Source organism: Eutrigla gurnardus (genome assembly GCF_963514095.1).
Source record: "Eutrigla gurnardus genome assembly, chromosome: 7".
Taxonomy (NCBI): Eukaryota; Metazoa; Chordata; class Actinopteri; order Perciformes; family Triglidae; genus Eutrigla; species Eutrigla gurnardus.
Window position 1 is genome coordinate 2,514,894 of NC_139921.1, and position 17,285 is coordinate 2,532,178.

Consider the following 17,285-nt stretch of genomic DNA (forward strand, 5'->3'; position numbering starts at 1 on the left):
ATGACAGGACATCGATCCTGGGTCGGAAGATTCTCTCGCGACGTAAAACATTCCGAATTATTTGCGCTTCGACGTCTATCGGATTAGGAATGAATGGACAATCCATGTCAGCTTTGTTCATGTGGGAGGAGACGGGTAGAAACTCAGAGTCTCTTCAAGTAAACCTGTCAGCGAGCAGGTTATGTTCACAGAGTCTGTTACCATGGTGACTGACTCAGAGTTTCAGTTACCTCTCTCTCTGGAACGGAAAACCCAGAGTTTCCCTCATCTCAGGGTTAACTTACTCTGAGTTTTCACATAACCCGCTTTCAGGAATACCCCCCAGGAAGTCACTGGTGTCATCTGTTGTTGTTGTTGATGATGCTGAGGATTCTGATTGGTCTGCATGGCTTTATCCTTTGCGTTACACTGCCACCTATAGGTTTGCCATGGTTATGACGGCGCTCCACGGCGTATTTATGCGTGTTGAAACGTTTTGAAAACATTATTGAAAATTGTCCTCCACATTTGAACTCCAGCAGGTAATTTAGATTGAAACAGTGCCTGTCTGCTGACGGCGTGCAGAGAATCAGGTTTCCGTGGTAACGTGACTGCCGCAGCAGGAAGCTCTTGCTCGTCGTGCCTGCTTCGGGACCCGTCCTCATGAAGACATACGAGGTTCTCTCCCGGGACTCTAAGTGGCCCTTTCTGCATCAGGACTCGGACGATAGATCATCTCTGCTCCGGCTCGCTGTGACAAGGCCGGTCCGGCGTGGTGAAGTACGCCGCCGTGATCACCGACGCGGCACCGCTGGCAAGACTGTTAGGTTAGATAAAAAGGACATTTTTAAGTTCAGCGCTGTGACTAATAGCTTGTACTTCAGAACATGGGAATCCAAAGTGACCTCATCTGCCAGGTAGAGCCATAAAGAAGTGTTTCCTGTCCAGGACGTCAGCGTTCAGCAGTGAAATATTCCACGTGTGGACGCGCCTGCTTTAATCTGAATAATATCCCACAGAGCAAGGAGCTACTGTTCAAATGTGTTGTTTTTAATTATTCATTGGGTATTAAAGCTCCTACTAACTATAAATCACTGTGAAAGGTGTCTTGATTCCCGTGGACGACTAAAGGAAACAGAATCCACGGTCGGTTTGATTTATGGTTCTTTTTAACAGCAGTTTCTTCATTGTTCTGCAAAAATAAACTTAAACAATTTCAATTTCACGTAACAACAGTTTTGATGATTGACTATTATTGTCAGTGAAAGTGTTAATTGTGTTAAACCGATGCATCAACATGAACGAGGTAAAGATTGTTGTTGGGAGAAGTTTTCATGACACATCACCTGATCAGTTTGGAATTGAATTTTAAGATGAAATGGGACGATCAAAATATACTTTTTCAGTTGGTTATTAGTTATCACCATATCTCAGTATCATTTATGAATAAATGTCCTTCTGCTTTTGTAAAAAATAAATAATACAATTCTGATTAAAATGCTGCAACAGTTACACCCTGTAGGGACGTGGTGTTGTTTTTATTCCTAATTCTGATTGGCCGAAACATGTGCACTAATGCCCTAAGGGTACTGATCGTCCAATGATGATCTTCAGCTTCAACTCTCATGTTTTGAACTGGCAGGCAAGCTGAAAGCCAAAAGGTAGAGCGAGTCACATTAGTTATAATGTTCTGCATTCATTTTAATGTATTGTGAATTACTTTTAAACACATCACAAAAAAAAAATTGATTTTACTAACTTTAATTGGCCTCTAGTCTTGACAACAGAATCCAAATGATCTTTTCACATATAAGTTGTTAATCGAGCGTAGCTGCCTGACTCGACACTGAAACTCCTTCACACTTACACTTTCAGAGGACATCATAATGTTTGTCCACGGTGAAATTTAAACTTTATTAAAATGGTCATATCCATCCTCAGCATTAGGAGCAGTGGGGATCGAGTTGGGGTTCCAGTCTTGCTCAAGGACACTTGAACATAAGGCAGTAGGAGCTGGGGTTAAGGGATGACCCGCTTTACCCGCTGAGCCACAGCCGTGAATAAATAACCATCTGCTAAGAAATTATAAAACGATTCCCCTTCTGACTCCAGAACCTGCCTGAGAATCATCAGGTTTTTAAAGTCTCTTCAGTATTAGCACAGCAGTAAGTAAACCAGTGACGGACCTGCAAACATTCAGTTTCACTTTTAAATTGATTATCCATGTGACCTCATAACTTCCTGAATCCAAGAATAACAACCAAGGAGTGACAACATCCACTGATGAACTTTGTCCATTGTTGCACTATACATATTTTGTTGACACTACTAAGGCATCAAGGTGTGCCTGGATAAACATGTTGACTCACTGAAGAGTGACAAAATACTGAACATAAGGTAAGGTCCGACCCAGCTTCAGCCCAGCTTCAACCTAGCTTCACCCCAGCTCCAACCAAGCTACTACCTAGCTTCGAAACATTTTGGTCCCAGCTTCAGCCCAGCTTCACCCCAGCTCCAACCAAGCTACGACCCAGCTTCAGCCCAGCTTCTACCTAGCTTCACCCCAGCTTTGGCCCAAACTCAACACACTGAATCCATTGAGCCATGTGTGGTTGTCTGACTTGGCTGAGACCCGGGATGAGTCAAGTCCAAGAATCAGATATACTGGCCCCATTCCAGCTTCCAACACTGCATTGGGCCCTAAGTGTAATACATCCTGAATGAAACAATGTCATCTCTTTGATTATGGTGATAAGCCAACACCAAACTTATTCCCCAGTCCACACATCATATCTGCTTCATGCTATTTAGAAGAAATATGTGGGGCCACATCTCAGACTTGGCCTTAATGACGCCAGATATACCGGCCTGGTTCTGGCTGCTGACACCGCCATCATATAATCAAGCCAAACTCGTGTTACAAGGACAGTTTGAGTTAAATCACTAGTGCTTTACATTGACACACATAGTACCTGAAAGTACACAAAGCCGTGATGGATGCTATATCCAATAAATTCAGATGGTTGATAAAGACGTGGCACACTTTAACTCGCATGCAATGCTATGATCGATGTTCCAGAGAATATGCGTGATGCCATAATAAAGACGTGAGCCGGCTCCGCCAACCTGGAACCGGCTGTGATTAAGAAATGTTACTGTAGACTTCAGCACATGATTGATGCTTTGGCTTATATCTAGTTTGCCATGACTGATGGGGAAACCTTACTATATAATGAGGAAGACAATATACAGAGGAAATGTGCTCCGCTTGGGTCGGAGCTGTGCTGCATAAAGACGTGAGATAAAACTCTGTGTGTTATATAAACGTATCCTTGAGCCGGAGAGTTCATTAATCAGAGGAAGCAGAGTCTCGTAGGAGTGAGAGAGGATAAGGAGGTGGTGGAGTAGAGGAGGAAAATGTGTAGGCAGCCGTTACATTTCTTTATTTCATTCATTGTGAAAGGCAAGAAGGAATGGATACACAGGCAATAAGAATATTTCTCCAAATTAATAAATAAATAAAAAGTACTTTGTGACCGCTTGTGTTATGCTGCTCTTCACACATGAAATACATTTCTGCACCTCAACTCATGAATGTGTCTCAATCACACTGCTCTCTGTTGTCTCGTCAGTGCAATGCATGATGGGATACAATGCTTGACTAGTGGCTATCGCTTGTGCACTATATCCCAAGATGAATCGGGAGATTCTTTGATAATTCTGAGTAAACATTCTGGCTGATCTACAGCATGGCGATCTGTTCGAAACCCCCGTCTATGTAGTTGGATGCCTGAATGTAAAATGAAAACTGGTCCGGATGGATCACGCTTTTTGAATGTGTTAATAGTCATTCATTTCTAAAAAAAAAAAATTAATAGTTCATATAAATATGCTCACTGCTGGCGGCTGCAGGGCATTCGAGTGTAGCTGCCTTTCAATGGATGAAACACTTTTAGTATATGTTGTGTTTAAAAAGAAATATAAAAGGAAATCCTTCCACTTAGTGGAGTGTGGCCACTTACATGCCTGCAGCTCCATGACAAATATTTCAAATAGTTTCCTGCAATAATGTTCAAGTCATTCACTTCAAGTTGAAAGGAAAAATGCTGAAGTGACAACAAGCCAATTAATAATGTTTTTAATGAATGAATGAAAACATGGTATATGTATGTGGGTATGCACTATATGCAGCGCATTGCGGTGCCAGACCAGAGGGGGCGCTGGTATATATATATATATATAGAGAGAGAGAGAGAGAAATGGTTGCTGCATACCCCTCTGACACTGTGTAGTTGCACCCCTGTCCTAAACCTAACCCTAAACCTGAACCAAAACCTAACCTCCTCATCCAGTCCCTTTGGGGTCCTGCCGTCCGACCATGCTACTCCGGGGGCCGGCATGCCTGCGGACCTGGACCACACCCCTGAACCCTCACCCCACCACCTTGCCAAAGACTCCCCACTCCGATCATCTCGGGTAAATTTCGACCAAACAGAAAGCCAGGACTGTTTTTTTAAAGGCCGGAAACCAGTCCTGGTGCTTGGAGACTCCGATATAAACAGGATCCCCCCCACACACCTACCCACAAATCCAACTAAACAGCTAGCCCAGAGCCAACATCTATCACTTCCTCAAGATTTGCCAAAAAAAACATGGTCAACCCCTCCATTAAATTAGTTGTCCTCTCCGTCTGCATCAACAATAAAGACCAGGAGCCCAGGCAAACCTCCTGCAACTAACTTAAAGCCCTTTACAAACACGCAACAGTTACATTCCCCAATGCCGACATCTACTTCCTCATCATGAACTTCTCACCTCACCCCAAAACAACAGGACAACCTCAAAATAATAAACAATACCATCGCCACTTACTTTCCATTCCTCAAAAAATAGTAATAATGGACAGACAACAATACCTCACAGAAGCCAATCGACAACTAGCCAACTCAAACCACTATAGACCCATCCCAGCTAGCACACAACTCCAGACCCAGAGACAACTCCGGACTATTATCCAATCCCTTCACGATAAAAAAATCATAACTTCCAAACAAAAACATTACCTTTTCGGACCAGATCAACCCCGCAACAGACATTTCTACCTTTTACCAAAAATTCACAAAGAGTCCCACACCCGGACCACCAAGTTCCTCCCGGCAGACCCATAGTTTCGGATTGCAACAGCATCGACACCATTAGACCCATGGCTGTTCCCACCCACTCCTTCTTATTCACCATTGACATCTATAGCCTATACACCAACATCAACACCACAGCAGGGATTAAAGCAGTCACTTCTATCTTCCAAAAACAGCCCAACAAAACCACGACATTAATCAACTTCTCACAATATGTTTAAACACATTACATCTCAGACAGCAGCCGCTGTGCCCTTATCCTCTGCTCCTCGGTCTTTAAAGCCCATACATGATGATGTCTGGCACACTTAGTTTTTCTTTGGGTGTCCTCTGACACTGGGTAGTTGTGCCCCTGTGTGTGTATGTGAGCCTTTATCCAGCAGCAAGTTTCATTTTAAAGACATTCCTGAGTGTGAGCCGGATCAGATCTACTGAATGACCCACATTCTGTCTTTTTTAAATCAAAGCAGAAACACGATGCCGAGGCTGGCGGAGCTTCTCAGCGCTTGGCGAGGTACGAACATATCCAACAACAAAAACCTGAAGGTTGTGTCTCCTCGGGGAAACTCTCTATAAGGAGCCGTCCTCCTCGCTGTTCACCATGAAAAGGCAAACGGGAGCCAATCAAAACAGAGAGTATCGACTCCTTACATGTGGAGATGAAGGAGGGAATAACAAGTGCATAAAGAGCGGATGAATTAATGCACGAATGAGACGAGGCCAAATAACAAACTGGCTGAATGTGAGAAGAAGACGGGATTAAAAGAGGATGAAAATGTAGTAGGAGCTCCGGAGGGAAATTAAACTTTAAAAATGCTCAGAAAGAAAAACAGCAGAGCAGAAATAAAGAGAATGAATAGGAGCATGAAAGATTGAATATATGAAAGAAGACATCGGGCTCTGCTGGTATTTAAGAGTCAAAGGATAAAAACTGCAAATAGAGAAGAAAAGGTGAGAAGTAGAAATGTATGAGGCAAATAAGTGATTAAATTCATTGTTTCTGTTTTAATTTATTAATAACTTTATTCTTCATTTTGTATTTATATAGATATATGTGGATGTGTGCACAGGGACATATGTTTACTCTGTGTAAATATTAGGGGTGTGACGAGATCTTGAGATTAAAATTGACGATATTTCTCGTCGCGTTAAAAATCCGTCTCGTGAGATTTGTGAGCTATACATAGCTGAGGTTTTACAGACAGCTGTTACTGACTGGGAGCTTAAAAAACCCAACCACGGCATCGCTTATTGTTACCGACAATGCACGTAATATGGACGTGGCCGTGTGCGACGCAGGATTGAAGTCGCACATCTGTTTTGCGCACACTATAAATCTTGCAACCCAAGCTGGCCTCGGTGTTCCCCGCGTCGCTCGTTTACTCGGGCGGGTGAGACGTGTGACTGCTTTTTTTCATCGTAGTTCAGCGGCTACCGCGGTGAAAATGTCCAAGCAGAAACGGCTACAATTGCCATCACACAAGTTAATGACGGGCACGTTGGATATGCTGGCTCGTTACCTTGAGCAGCAGCTCTGACCAGCCCAGAGATAAGACAAAACTCCCGAAGCATTGATACACTTGACAGCTGCGATGTCAGAGATGCTGAAGATGCTGTAGTTGCAGCATGTTGTTCATGACATACTTGGTCAGGCTCCGTTTGCACTATTTACACTCTGTATTGACAAAGTAGAACTTTGATTTGGTTTTGCACATATTTACACTTGGAAAAAAGAAAATATTTTATTTTATTTTAACTTTTATAAATGTTAGTTTCAGTTTAAATTTGTGAAAGAAGTTTATTAAAAGATCATGCTTACATCATGCATGTAAAGAGTTATAATAAAATATTTCAAAATGCATGTGCAACTCTGTTAAATTAAAGTCTGTTGGTCCAGTCATATATTTTGTCATTGTAGTTTTCTTAAAATCTCGTCTCGTTCTCGTTCTCGTGAACCCAATATCGTGTCTCGTCTCGTCTCGTGAGCAGAGTGTATCGTCACACCCCTAGTAAATATGCATTAACACATTTGACTGACTTTATTTCTCTGAAGGAAACAATAAAAATTAAAACTGGAACTGAGGAAGTAAAAATAGTCACTGTCACACATTTCTCTTTATTTTGTCTGGACACACACACACACACACACACACACACACACACATTGACGTCTCAGGTGCTGGAGGTAAGCTGTTTCTGCAGCCTTTTCACTCTGCCAGCTTTGAAATAGCAGCTTTGCTCTCAGTTAAATCACATACTTGTGCCGTGGATGCCAGTGTGCCAACCTCCAACGCCAACTTTAAGGCTTATGATGCTGAACCTCAAAGCCTAGCCCCTATAAACCTATAGAGTCTTAGCGTTTTTATTTTTTAAATCCTCCAGGGATCCACTGGTGACTTCCTGAAACTAAAAACATAACACTGTGATGATCCTCATTACCGGACTGAAAGGACGAGTCATTTAAAAGTTTGCTTTAACAATTTCCTGCTCTTCTTTTTCATTTCTACATGGAATGTGAAGAGCTGGGAGAATTGGTGCTCGGACCGATTCTGCATCAGAAACGACGGAGGTCAGTCAATGAAGAAGGTCAATACTTGAGTTTCCTCAACAAACCTGGCAACACAGAGCCACAGCGACTCGTCACACGAGGACAAAATCAATCAAATACCAGATTGTTGATGGTTAAGATTGTTGACATCTGCTTCCGATTAAGCACATCTTTGTGTGTGAGATGAGAAGATGCTACTGAAACCTACATAATGTTGGATTCAATGCAGAGAAACAACAAGGAAGTGTAACCCTGGTTAGAATTACAACACTCAGAAATACCAGTTTCCTTGAATACATCATAGGTTTCCTGTATTGTAGTTGTTTTTCGTCCGATAGTAGAATTTCCGAGCTTACCTGAACGCATCACCTGCAGGCCTTGGTGTGTGTGAGAAGGTGAGGGACAGAGAAAAGTGATGATATTTCGTGGAAGTTGTGATAAAACTGTCGTTAGGAAGTGAGTGTGAAGAGAAACTTACCTGGTGGAAGTGAAACCGATCTCGGGAGCGACTCGGACGAGTGTTTCCACGGACTTTTCTGAACTATTTTGGTGAGTTAGCTGCACCGATAGCTCGTTAGCTCAATTAGCAGTATCATTCTGGTTTAGTACACAAAGGAAGAAAGCCAGTCAGAATAGTCAAATGTTTAATGGTACTAAGAAATGTTTTTTTGTGATGCTGTGACGATATGTTGTTATTGTGTGTTACCGTGACGAACGTGTAGCAATTTACAGAGCTGTTAGCTCAGCTGCGGCCTGTTAACGAGGCCGAGCACGGCTCCACAGCCGTCGCCGTAGCTCAGATGCTAAAATGATGCAGCATTTAATGTATTTCATGCAGGCTGGTTTTTTTGAGGGACGAGTTCTTCTGTTCAACTGTGATCCACACCACCGCCGTTGCCGCGCAGAGGCTCTTGGTTCAACTGCAACCTGTACCACCGCCATGCTGCATGGAGACTCTTGGTTCATCGGGACCAGTGTGGCACCAGTGTGGTAGGACAGGACTCAGTCCTGAGGAGTAACACATTTTATTTGCACTTTCTTTTCTGAGATCTCAGTATTTTTGACTTTTTCCTATTTTTGACTTTTTTCCTATTTTTTTTACATTTTTTTGCTAAAAAACAAACTGACAAAGGAACTTAAAGAACTGTTTTCTCCTTGGAGGAATAAAAAGGACAATTCAACCCATTAAAGGGGAAAGAGACATTTTATTTTATTTTATCTTTATTATTTTCTATACCGGTACTTACCTGGTCAGCTAATTTTATTTCATTCTGCGAATTTCATTTATGTGAAAGCGAACTGCATTTCATTTAATGTGTGCAAGGCTGAACAATTTAAGTTGAGAAACAAAACTGAATACTTGAATATAAACATTTATACCACATTTTGTGTTGTGTGTTATGTGGGTTGGAGATCAATTGCTCTCATGCTCAGTGCTACTGCCAGTCACCTTATCCGAACCTAGTTGATCAGACAGAACCCGAGAAGACTAAGAAGAAGGTTACATAAAAGTGGCGAGCCAGCCAGGAGATTGGTCAAATAGTAGCTTTTTGATCTTCCACCCCACAATACACACCTTTGAGATTTGAGTTCACTGAGTCAGATATGGACATTTGCAACCGTTTTGAGGTTAATGGTCAGAACTCCCTATATGTAACAGGTATAGGATCAGATTACACAGATGAAGAAATAAATACTGTGTTCAGAGTTAATGGAGACATTTCTAAAATAGTGTGGATCCCTGATGAATCAGGACAACCAGAGGGTAGAGCCCTGATCCAGTACGCATCTGACAGGTCTATCTATAGAATCGACCCCACTACCTTGGGTACCTTACCAAGTCCAAAGGACCCTGCTGTGTCGTGGTTTGCGAGAACCATTAGAGATGTTTGTCAGGAAGAGATGGGGAGGGAAATAGCTTGCAGATACCTGGATGAGCTAGAGTCTGTTGCAGGTAGTGGCAGGGCAGGTTTCTTGAGTGTGCTTCAGGGGGAGCTGCAGGGAAACCAGAGCACATCACACAATGTACACAGTAGTGCTAATACGCCACATGCAACTCAAAATGATAACACGCCTAATAATGATCAAAATGAGCCTGCAGAGCCCACACATGTTCATAGTGCACCTGCTAGTGTACCAATGAGCCCAGCCCACGTCAATGAGAATGTTTTTAATCCCCCCCAGATCCAGAAAATGATTGTGGAGCATGTCATCCGAAGTGAGTCCACCACTTCATCATCCCCACAAATAAGGATGCGCACCTTCTCGAATGCCAAGACCAAATGGTGAGGTGGATTATGAAACGTGGCGCACCCAAGCTGATCTTCTCCTTAACGATTCTTCCTTGAACGACGCTCACAAGGTGAGAAGGATTCTTGAGAGCTTGCTGAGTCCAGCAGCTGATGAAGCCTCTTGGCATCTCTTCACCACCAAGCGTTTACGTCACTCAACTTGATTCTGCTTTTGGTGTCGTGGAGGATGGAGAGGAGTTATTCGCTGCATTTCTCAGCTCTAACCAAAATAATGGAGAGAAGCCATCAGCATACCTGAACAGGCTCCATAGCCTCCTCACAAGGGCAATTTCTAGAGGGGGAGTCTCAGCTGAAAATTCCAACGACCACTTGCTCAGACAATTCTGTAGGGGCTGTTGGGATCAGAGCATCATCATAGGCCTACAGTTAGAGTGCAAAAGGAGCAATCCGCCAACATTCCCCGAATTCCTCCTCATGTTGAGAATTGAGGAAGACCGTCATTCGGCAAAGTTAGATAGGATGAAAAAACATTTAGGTGCTTCAAAAGCTAGCATGTATGCCCACCATGTTTTTGATATGCCCTCTTATGACTGTGAACCTGTCCCATTGCCTAACACAAAACAAAATGAGGCATCAAAGCTTGAAAAGAAAGTGAATGAGCTAACTAAACAGCTAGAAAAGCTAAGCAAAAAGCCACAGAACCTCACTCATGACAGTAACCCTCCCCCAGTGGTAAAACCAAAGCAAGATGAAACCTCTAGCATTGAGAACAAGATAGCTGAACTGACAAAGCAAGTTGGAAAAACTAGCACAAAATCAGAGGGAGAGTGAGGGTACTCAAAGGAAAGACTGCTTCGCAATCAGTAGTAATAACATGAGGAGACCCTTTAAGGTGCCTGGGATGCCCAGGCCGTGGTTTTGTTTTAAGTGTGGGGAAGACAACCACATTGCTGCTCATTGCTCAAACGAACCCAACCCCACACTAGTTCGCAAGAAAAATGCAGAACTTAGAGAGAGGCAGGATAAGTTCTTAGCTCAGCAGGCTGCTTCTCCATTTGCTTTAAACTAGCAGCAGCTTCTGCCATGGGACATCCAGGAGCTGTAGTTGAGGATAACCCCTGTCCCGACAGATCAGTTAATGGTGCTGAAACACAAAAGAAAGTTATAACACACACAATGACTGAAACCTACCGTGGCACAGAGCGATCCATACCTCCAGGACTTATAGGTCCTCGTTGTGTAGCTTCTGTCTTCCTTGAGGGTGCACTGTGTGAGTCCATCATGGACACCGGGTCACAAGTTACAACAGTGTCCGAGTGTTTTCATAAGAACCATCTATCTCACTTACCTGTACATCCAATTCATGCTCTTCTTGAAATCGAGGGAGCTGGTGGACAGCAGGTCCCCTACCTTGGCTACATAGAAGCTCGTGTCTCTTTCCCTCTGTCCGTTCCTGGCAGGGAAGAGGAACTAGTTGTGTTAGCACTCGTGGTGCCAGAGTGTCAGTTCAACAGCAGGACTCCCCTGTTGATTGGTACTAACGTGTTATTACGACTCTATGAACAAGTACTTGAACGAGATGGTCCAGAGTTCATTCGCCAACTCACCTCTAGAGACCTTGCGGTGATCTTCCAGCACATTGTCCGGATCCATGACCTTGACAACCATGCACATCCTGTCAGGTTGCATGGTGGAAATCCCATCACCATCCCTGCAAAACAAACATGCTGCGTCACAGGTGATGTCAGGCTGAAAAAGAACAGTCAAACTACATTTGTACTTGAACCCAACGAACGTCATGGGTTGCCAGGTGGCGTGTTCCTTGAAGCTGCACTAATGGACATTCCCTTAAAGTCCAGCAGCAAGGTCCCTGTCGTCCTGCGTAACCTTAGTGACCACGATGTTACACTGCAGCCAAAATGCATCATTGCTCAAATATGTGCAACTCAGCAGATCACACCGCTTGGGCCAGAGCAAGGTGACTCTCGTCACAACAAACCTGACATTGACAAACTCAAGTTCAATCTCGAAGATTCGCCAATATCTGAACAGTGGAAAGACCGTATCGCCACCAAGCTTAGATCCATTGCAGAAGTCTTTGCTGTGGGTGACCTGTCACATGGTCACACCACTGCTGTGCGACATCACATCAGGCTTCATGACGAGACTCCTTTTAAGGAGAGGCCAAGGCCTATTCATCCCAGCGACAGGGAGGCGGTCAAGCAACATCTTAAAGAACTGCTCGACGCAGGAATCATTAAAGAGTCACAGAGCCCTTTCGCGTCGCCAGTAGTCTTAGTGCGAAAAAAGAATGGCTCAATCAGACTATGCATCGACTACAGGAAGCTAAATGCTCGAACTATCAGAGACGCATATTCTCTTCCGAACATTGAGGAGACCTTTGCGGCCCTAAGCGGCGCTAAATGGTTCTCAGTCATGGACCTTAAATCTGGTTATTACCAGGTTGAGATGGCTGAAGAAGATAAGCCTAAAACCGCTTTCACTTGTCCCCTCGGCTTCTTCGAATTCAATCGCATGCCGCAGGGTGTCACGAACGCGCCAAGCACCTTTCAGCGCCTTATGGAGAGGTATGTCGGCGACTTGCACCTCAATGAGGTATTAGTGTTTCTGGACGACTTGATTGTCTTTTCAGACACATTGGAAGAACACGAAGCACGGCTCATGAAGGTGCTGAACCGTCTTAAGGACTACGGTCTAAAGCTTTCTCCAGAAAAATGTCACTTCTTTAAGACGTCAGTCAAGTATCTTGGCCATGTGGTCGATGCGCGGGGAGTTCATACAGACCCTGACAAGGTATCCGCCCTGAGAGATTGGCCTCGTCCTTTAAACAGGAAAGAACTAAAATGTTTTTTAGGCTTCGCTGGTTACTATCGGCGGTTCGTCGATGGGTATTCCCAGATAGCCAAACCTCTTAATAGCCTGACAGCAGGCTACTACCCACCGAAGAAGAGAGGCAAAGTGTACAAGAGGGAGCGCACCACGCCTCTTGTGAGCCCCAATGTACCACTTGGTGAGGAGTGGACTCCCGAGTGTGAGAATGCATTCAGAACTTTGATCGAGAAATTGACGTCTGCGCCCATCCTTGCCTTTGCGAATCCACAACTGCCGTATGTTGTACATACTGACGCTTGTTGCGACGGATTGGGCGCTGCGCTCTACCAAGAGCAGGAGGGGAAGCTCAGAGTTGTCGCGTACGCCAGTCGAGGTCTTTCCAAGAGCGAGAGAAACTATCCCACTCACAAGCTTGAATTCTTGGCCTTAAAGTGGGCGGTTTGTGAGAAGTTCAATGATTACCTTTATGGATCAAGTTTCACTATACTTACCGACAACAACCCCCTCACATATATATTGACATCTGCAAAGTTAGACGCTGCTGGACACCGCTGGTTAACCGCTCTTTCTACTTACCAGTTTACCATCAGGTACAGAGCAGGGCAGGCCAACCGCGATGCAGACGGGTTGTCCCGGCGACCTCAAGGTCCGCCTTTTGAGGATGAAGCTTTCACTAAAGAAAGAGAGAGAATCGAGGACATGAAAAAACGGCTCATGGAGACAAGAGATGACATGGGTCATGAAGTGTTCGCTGCATTGTGTCAACGTCATCTTGTGACATTTAAAGGTGAACACCACCATCATTCAGAGCAACCAGTCGTTTCAGAGTCTCTTGTTGTTGATCCTTCTATTGTGCCTGATATTTTTGGCGAGGACACTTTACCATCCATGACTAACTCTGACTGGTGTAATGCTCAAGATAATGATCCATCTATCTCACGTGTCATCACCTTTGTAAGGAGAGCTGTAAAACCCAGTTTCAGAGAGACAAACCTTGAACATCCTGATGTCAAACTCCTTCTCAGGGAATGGAAAAAACTCGAACTCAGGGATGATGTCCTGTACAGGAAGTGGTCTGAACGAGGCGATCTTGTCTACCAGTTGGTCTTACCTGAGCAGTTCAGAGAGAGAGCACTGCAGGGAGTGCATAATGATGTTGGCCATCTTGGTTCTGAGCGCGCACTTCATCTTGCTCGTGCCAGGTTCTACTGGCCAAAGATGGCCAGAGACATTGAGGAGAAATGCAAAAAGTGCGAACGCTGTTTCAGGAGGAAGGCTGTGCCTCAAAAGGCTGCGCCCTTGGAGAATATTTACGCTACTTACCCGCTCGAGCTTCTTTGTATGGATTATCTATCCCTTGAGCCGGATAACAGAGACACGAGAAACATTTTAGTCATCACTGACCACTTTACAAAATTCGCCGTGGCAGTGCCGACTAGAGATCAGAAAGCCAAAACTGTCGCAAAGGCTTTATGGGAAAACTTTATTGTTCACTACGGGTTCCCCAGTCGTCTGCTCAGTGACCAAGGCAGAGACTTTGAATCTAAAACAATCAGAGAACTCTGCACACTGATAGGAGCAGACAAAGTCCGTACCACCCCGTACCATCCCCGGGGAAACCCGGTGGAACGGTTTAACCGAACTCTCCTTGGTATGCTAGGGACCCTGGAAGAGAGAGACAAATACCATTGGAGAGATTTTGTCAAACCATTGGTTCACGCATACAATTGCACGAGAAACGATACAACAGGCTTTTCGCCTTATGAACTAATGTTTGGTAGGCAGCCTAGACTGCCAATTGATCTAGTCCTGGGAATCCACCCTGATATGGGGAACCACAAGACTCACTCGGAGTATGTCAAGGGCCTTCGTCAGCGCCTACAAGAGAGCTACTCTTTAGCTGCTAAAAACTTCCAGAAGATGGGAGGGAAGAACAAGGCTAGGTTTGACAAGAAGGTCAGGGCAGCTGAACTCTTAGAGGGGGATAGGGTCTTAGTGAGAAACGTGAATATCAGGGGGAAACACAAACTAGCCGATCGGTGGGAACAGAAAATCCATGTTGTTGTCAGACGGATTAGAGACAGTCCTGTTTATGTAGTCAAACCTGAAACAGGGGAGGGTCCGCACCGCACGTTGCATAGAGATCTTCTTCTGCCGTGCGGGTTCCTACCTGTAACAGAGATCAGAGAGCACAGTTATCCCACTGACACATCAAAGAAAATGAGACTGCGGGACAAAACAACAAAAGACGCACAAGAGGATGTTGACTGTCAGGAGGATGAGTCGTACAGTGATGAGGATGAACTGTATCCCAGCCCATGGGTGCCAGAAATCATCACTAGGGGTCCTTTCCTACAGAGGGAAGGTGGCTTCAGTGAGCCTCAACCAGCTTCCAGGGTATTAAACCCTGACACCCCTTCGTTTGTGCCCCAAAGCTCCACACACTTACCTGAGAGACCTACTCACGAGCTTCAACCAGAAACTCCTCTTGTCAGTTCTGAGAGTAGTAGTTCAGTTACACATCCTACTTCACACTGTAGGCCCCCAGGCCATGTTGTTATTGACATTCCAGAACCTGATATGACACACATCTCACCTGTTAGAGAGAACACAGATCTCATCACCACAGACCCTGTAGTTGCAGACACTGACAATGTAACATCTGAGAGTCTAGAGTCTGAGAACACCAATGTCAGGCGTTCTGTTAGGGAGAGATGTCCGCCTCGGAAACTCACTTATGATGAGCTGGGGGAGCCTTTAACCTTGGCCATCAGTTCGTTCTTTCAGGCTTTAGGAACTGCCATTTCGCACGTATCTGTACCTGTAGGGGCAGGTATGCATGCAGGGACTCATGCAGTCTAGAGGGGGAGAGTGTAACCCTGGTTAGAATTACAACACTCAGAAATACCAGTTTCCTTGAATACATCATAGGTTTCCTGTATTGTAGTTGTTTTTCGTCCGATAGTAGAATTTCCGAGCTTACCTGAACGTATCACCTGCAGGCCTCGGTGTGTGTGAGAAGGTGAGGGACAGAGAAAAGTGATGATATTTCGTGGAAGTTGTGATAAAACTGTCGTTAGGAAGTGAGTGTGAAGAGAAACTTACCTGGTGGAAGTGAAACCGATCTCGGGAGCGACTCGGACGAGTGTTTCCACGGACTTTTCTGAACTATTTTGGTGAGTTAGCTGCACCGATAGCTCGTTAGCTCAACTAGCAGTATCATTCTGGTTTAGTACACAAAGGAAGAAAGCCAGTCAGAATAGTCAAATGTTTAATGGTACTAAGAAATGTTTTTTTGTGATGCTGTGACGATATGTTGTTATTGTGTGTTACCGTGACGAACGTGTAGCAATTTACAGAGCTGTTAGCTCAGCTGCGGCCTGTTAACGAGGCCGAGCACGGCTCCACAGCCGTCGCCGTAGCTCAGATGCTAAAATGATGCAGCATTTAATGTATTTCATGCAGGCTGGTTTTTTTGAGGGACGAGTCCTTCTGTTCAACTGTGATCCACACCACCGCCGTTGCCGCGCGGAGGCTCTTGGTTCAACTGCAACCTGTACCACCGCCATGCTGCATGGAGACTCTTGGTTCATCGGGACCAGTGTGGCACCAGTGTGGTAGGACAGGACTCAGTCCTGAGGAGTAACACATTTTATTTGCACTTTCTTTTCTGAGATCTCAGTATTTTTGACTTTTTCCTATTTTTGACTTTTTTCCTATTTTTTTTTACATTTTTTTGCTAAAAAACAAACTGACAAAGGAACTTAAAGAACTGTTTTCTCCTTGGAGGAATAAAAAGGACAATTCAACCCATTAAAGGGGAAAGAGACATTTTATTTTATTTCATCTTTATTATTTTCTATACCGGTACTTACCTGGTCAGCTAATTTTATTTCATTCTGCAAATTTAATTTATGTGAAAGCGAACTGCATTTCATTTAATGTGTGCAAGGCTGAACAATTTAAGTTGAGAAACAAAACTGAATACTTGAATATAAACATTTATACCACATTTTGTGTTGTGTGTTATGTGGGTTGGAGATCAATTGCTCTCATGCTCAGTGCTACTGCCAGTCACCTTATCCGAACCTAGTTGATCAGACAGAACCCGAGAAGACTAAGAAGAAGGTTACAGAAGCATGTTGTTTCCACATCAGTTAAATAACATACTTAAACCTAAAACTAAGACATCGCGTGAATGTAAAACCTTTACACTTTATTTTGAAAGGACACCGTGATTGTCACATGTGGAAGTTTTACGAGGAGCTGAGGGCCGCTGACCGAGCCCTCGACCTCTCGACCCGGGACAGAGTTATACGCCACGATGCATCGCCCAATCAGGTGACCCGACTCACCCCGGATGGGACGGTGGACCCCCTCCCCTGCCACATGACACTGTAATATTATTATAATTATTATTATTAGTGGAGCAGCAGTAGAGAGCAGAGCGATTGTTTTTATTGACCTCCAGCTCAGAAATCAAACATCACGCTGAGTCCTCCTGAAAATGACATT